General features: G+C 40.1%; 1 pseudogene; it reads right to left on the reverse strand.

Annotated features, from left to right (window-relative positions):
• Nucleotides 1–1,834: 1,834 nt before the first annotated feature.
• On the reverse strand, nucleotides 1,835–3,018 carry LOC111147142 (annotated as a pseudogene).
• Between the last annotated feature and the right edge of the window lie 2,012 nt (nucleotides 3,019–5,030).

A 5,030-nucleotide genomic window follows, 5' to 3' on the forward strand; every position in this document is an offset into this window, starting at 1 on the left:
TCTCAGGCCTTCTGCCATGAACTTAAACTTTCTCAAGCGCATCTGGCAGAAGCCAGTGGGAAAGAGGTGACAGGTGGCCAAAGACATAAGTAAGTCTGTAGCTAAAGGGCGTTCTAAATCTTTACACTAGCCCATATTTGACCTTAAATCTTTTGGGTTGTGTTTTGTTTTCGTTTTCTTCTTCCCCTCTTTTATGGTGGCCACCCACTATCTTCCAAAGGGAAAATATGTCTGTGTGTCCTAACTCTCCTAGAAGGCACTTGTCAGCTTTTGAGTTATGATTTTATAGATTGCCTGGCTTTTTTCTCCTTGTTAGCATGGGCCTGATATTGTCTTGTGGTTTTTAAATTTTTTTTTTTAGAGTTATTTATTTATTTATTTGACAGAGATCACAAGTAGGCAGAGAGGCAGGCAGAGAGAGAGAGAGAGAGAGGAGGAAGCAGTTCCCCGCCGCACAGAGAGCCCGATATGGGGCTCGATCCCATGACCCTGGGATCATGACCTGAGCCGAAGGCAGAGGCTTTAACCCACTGAGCCACCCAGGTGCCCCATGGTTTTTAAAATCTTAAGTGGAAGTGGAATCTCATGCAGACAGAATCCTAGCAAGTGTTTTTCTTAAAGGGCTGAAGGAATTGAACATGCAGAAAGAAGTATGAAGCTGCATTTCTGTCAGCGGTTATTTTATGAAAACTCAAGGTACTTTCTTATCTTTGGATGTATTGTTCACAATCTTAGAAGAGCAATAGAGAAACCAAGGAACGAATATATATGTTTATATCATTTATAATATTAAAGTATCTATTTCAGAAATACAGTGGCATCTTCTGAATTATCCTGATAGAACAGCTCTGGGACCTGAGGGATCAAGATTTCACATAACAGGAAAGTAGGGGGGGAGGGGAAGCTCAAAATCAAATTGGAAACAAATATTTTCCTCAAGTAAAAGAAGAGCAACGAGAATCATAAATCTGCCTATAACTTAAATTATAATTAAGTCCAAAATATATGCAGATTAAAAAAGATTCTCATCAGGAAGTCTTTCTAATACATTCCTTTTTTTCTTTTTCTAATCTATCTTCACCATGGAATAATATTTATAGTCTCCTTATTCTCCACAGGGAATTTCAAATAACTTACACAAATATATTAATTTCAAGAAGAAAACCACACCAAAATGCTTTTAGAAGTTTAAAGAAAATGTTCCTCAAGCTAAAAAATGAATATGCCTATCATTTATGAACAAAGTACCTTCTAGGCCCTACTGCCGACCAGAGATGAACTATTTCACACAATGAGGGACCACAAGGCTCGTCAGGAGTGTAGGACTTGAGCATCCTTGTGCACATGTCCCCAGCGGAACTGTAAGTGTTTAGTAAATGAAAAAATAAATAAATAAATGCACATCCAAGTTTTTTACTCTCTCAACAGACTGATAAAACAAAAACTTAGTTGAACTCAAAATAATGAAATGAAATTGAGCCAAAAAGAATTTAAGCTGCACACAAAGAGAGAAAGATAGTAGATAGATTTATTAAAGTGTGCAATAGTCTCCCTAGGAGGGTATTAAAAGCTTGATGTGAATCATTTAAAAAGGGCCTGGGGAAACACATACACATATGCATAATATTAAGAGACATACTAGAAGGACTCATTTGCACTGACTGACAAACCAGCTAAATGTTTACTTAGCTCCAATATTTTTGAAGAGCTATGATCATAAAAAAAAAAAAAAGGGGGGGCATCTGGGTGGCTCAGGGGGTTAAGCCTCTGCCTTCGGCTCAGGTTTAAATTTTCATTTAAAAAAGTGTTTAGAACACATTAAACAAGGCAACATTTATTCTTTCTTCTCGTCTTCTTGTGTGGGGTCCGTTGGTGGCTCCTCCATTGTTGCTCTCTGAGACAGACTTACTACCACTGGGCTCCTCCTCAGCCATCTGGTCCACCCCCTCCTGCCCACCTCATTGTCTTCAGGAGTAGATGTGCCTTCCTCAGTGTTCTATTGGCTTTCTGTCACTTCTTCTACCTCCTCTGTCTCCACTGGGATACGCTTGTGCTCTTTCTGTTCCTCAGTCTTACTAGCAGCTTGCTCTCCCTCAGGAACCATGATGCTCTGACTGCCTTCAACTTGCTGGGCCATCTCTCTCCTCTTCCCTTTTCCCCTGCCTTTTGTGAGCCTGTTCCTCTGTCTGTGTAATTTCAGGGGCAATTTTTTTCCAACCCACATCTACTTTCAAACTGCACCAACTTCTATGTTCATTGTTAGAAGAATCTATTCTTTCCAGGAATTTCGACTTCTTTTCCTGGTATTGCTCCTCTGTTTGAAAAAGTTCAGCTTCTACTTTTTGCTGTTGAGCTGTTAAGGACTGGACCTGCGTTCTAGGTGTTGTGACAGCCGACCAAATGTCTGACACCACACTCTTCCTGGGGATTTCACTGATGAGGTGGTGGTGTCTCTGGACATGTCTCTGGATGATGGCTGAAAGCCATCATCATAATCATTTGGATCTTCTGCAGAATGCTCACATGTGGTTCTCCTTTCTCCATGCGAGGCTGACTCTGTCGACTTTCTTCCTCCAGAGCAGCTTCTGTATGACTTTTTGCATTTACGTAAGGAAAGTATGCAGGGAACTTAAAATAGACCTTCATAGATTTATTTTCTGCTTTGTATTCATTCACATATTCTCATTTTTTTCATTTGTGAGATCTTGTCACATGCCACCAATAATCTTGCCAAACTCCCACACCTTTGGGTCAGGGTTGGAAGCTTTTACTTGGTCCCAGAACTTTCTGCTATATCTCATGTGAGACATCAGCTGATTATCTGGTGGACTTGGGTGTTTTGAAATGGTAATACCAGAGGATGTTGAGCTGGCTGTTGGTGACTGAGTTCCCTCCCAGCCTGCAGTTGTTGTAGGGGTGATGATTGTATGGATTGTATCCCACAAATCCAGGTATGCTGGACATTTGTGTTGCAGGAGCTGGGATGGGAAGTGGGGCATAAGATGGTGCTTTTGACATTTTGGAAGATTAAGTTCTCAGTTCCATAAGAATGAATCTGAGATACGGTGGGCATAAAAAGTGCCCACAGGTCTGCCTTCATTTCCCTTTCATGATGATGGAGAAATTTCATAATTTGGGCCCTGAAGGTAAAAATACAGGGTGGTAGTTGGGTAGTAAATTGACCTTGGAAAAAGGATTATTTATTTATTTATTTATTTATTTATTTATTTATTTTTACATTTAGAAAGATTCCAGCCTGTTTCAGCACCAGTGGAAAAAATATACTTGATCTTAGCCAAAAGACCAAGAAGCGATACCAGTGGAAAAGATAAATAGTAAGACATAATATACAGAAAAGTGAGTGATCTGGCCAAGAGGAGGCAGGGGTAGCTAAATGCAGAATTTCTTTGTTCCTGAGAAGAAGTGCAAAAGAGAGGCAGGTACATATCCTAAAAGTGAATGTTTAAATTACTCCATAGTTCTTTCTTAATGTTCATATAGATTAGCTCACTCAATCCATTGCCATACATAGGAGAAGCACTGATAACCCCATTTTATAGATGAGAGATTAAGTAAATTATCAAAAACCAGTTTTATAGGGAATGGAACCAGGAAGGAAACATGGAAAGACTGACTCCAATGTCAAGTGGTTAGCCATTACCCTATGTCATCTCTCTATCTGGCCTTACAATCTTCCAGCTAATTTGTGAGAACTCTGAGGGAAGCCTGTCTGCCTCATGACCTCCACTGGCTTTCAGTAAAGACAAATTGAATCCTTGAAATGAAATACATATTAGTCCAATACTTTAGAGAAACAAAATTTTAGAAGAGATGAGAAATGACCTCAATTTTATTTATAGTAAATGGAAAAAGACCAAATTTGAACCCAAATCTGTCTAAATTTAAAGCCATTGACCTTTTCCCTTGCCAAGATGAATGATTTTCAAGTTCTGGTTGAAAGCTGCTCTCCTGCTGATCACAGTTACTCCAAGATTAATCTCTCAACCCTGATTTAAAAGAAAGATTTTCTTTTTTTCCCCCTTTTCCCTCTAGAGCCTACTACAGTAATTCAAATTTGTTGCCCTCCTCAGTGCTCCCTATTACCCCATACTTACTTCAATCACAACACCCATCTTTGCATTGTAATAATCTGGTTAATTATGAAACAAGATAACTGTTAACACTTTTTTTTTTTTTTTTTTTTTTTTAATGAGAAAGGCTACCGGCTGCTAAAACTTAGTCTTGTTGAAAAAAGCCAGGAGCAGATCTTGTAGTTTATCAAACATTACTTACCTCAGTGTCTCAGCTTTGCAAAGGCATTGGATAGATGGTGTATGAAGTCCTAGACCTTTGACAAAATGGAAGTCTTAAGTTTGTCTTGAATGGCTGCAATCTGAGACCCAATGCTACAGTAACATTTAGTGTGGAGAAAAGGTGCCATGTCTTATGTTCTTCGGTAAAGGACACCCCCCCCACCCACCCAGTACACCAGAGGAGGTTCACAGGATGGGGAGTGTACTCTGAACTGATTGGGGGGTGGTGAGGTTTGCTGATTCTTGTGGGGATCTTAGTCTGTATCTAAGGCTGGGACACTTCTGAGGCTCACTGACAATGGCTGAACATGGGGGTAGGCAGGTAATAGCTGAACATGGGGGAAAGCAATGAGAAAAATCTGAACTAGTCCTCACTTAGAGTGAGCAGGAGTGAACAAGTTTCATCTTCTTTACTGGCCAGGACCAGGTCTAGGAAATGTGTACTCTTTGGCAGTGAGAAACATGTACTCTTTAACCAACCTCTGATTCTCTTACCCTGGCACTGAAAACCACGCCCCCACTCCCTATCCACTAACTGATGCAAATTTCTTGGACTAGCCTGTGGCAGGACATTGTAAAAGGTAAAGGAGGGGTTAACTCAGAAAATAAAGATCATTAATAGCTAAAGGGGCAAAAGGATTTTCTTTTGCTAACTCCTACTCCAGTGTGGGAAGCCCCTGTAGATTTATTTTTGCCCCTTCTATCTTGCAAACGTCT

The sequence above is a fragment of the Enhydra lutris genome, unplaced genomic scaffold, assembly GCF_002288905.1.
Source record: "Enhydra lutris kenyoni isolate GAN:26980312 unplaced genomic scaffold, ASM228890v2 scaffoldscaffold15, whole genome shotgun sequence".
In the NCBI taxonomy this organism is placed as follows: domain Eukaryota; kingdom Metazoa; phylum Chordata; class Mammalia; order Carnivora; family Mustelidae; genus Enhydra; species Enhydra lutris.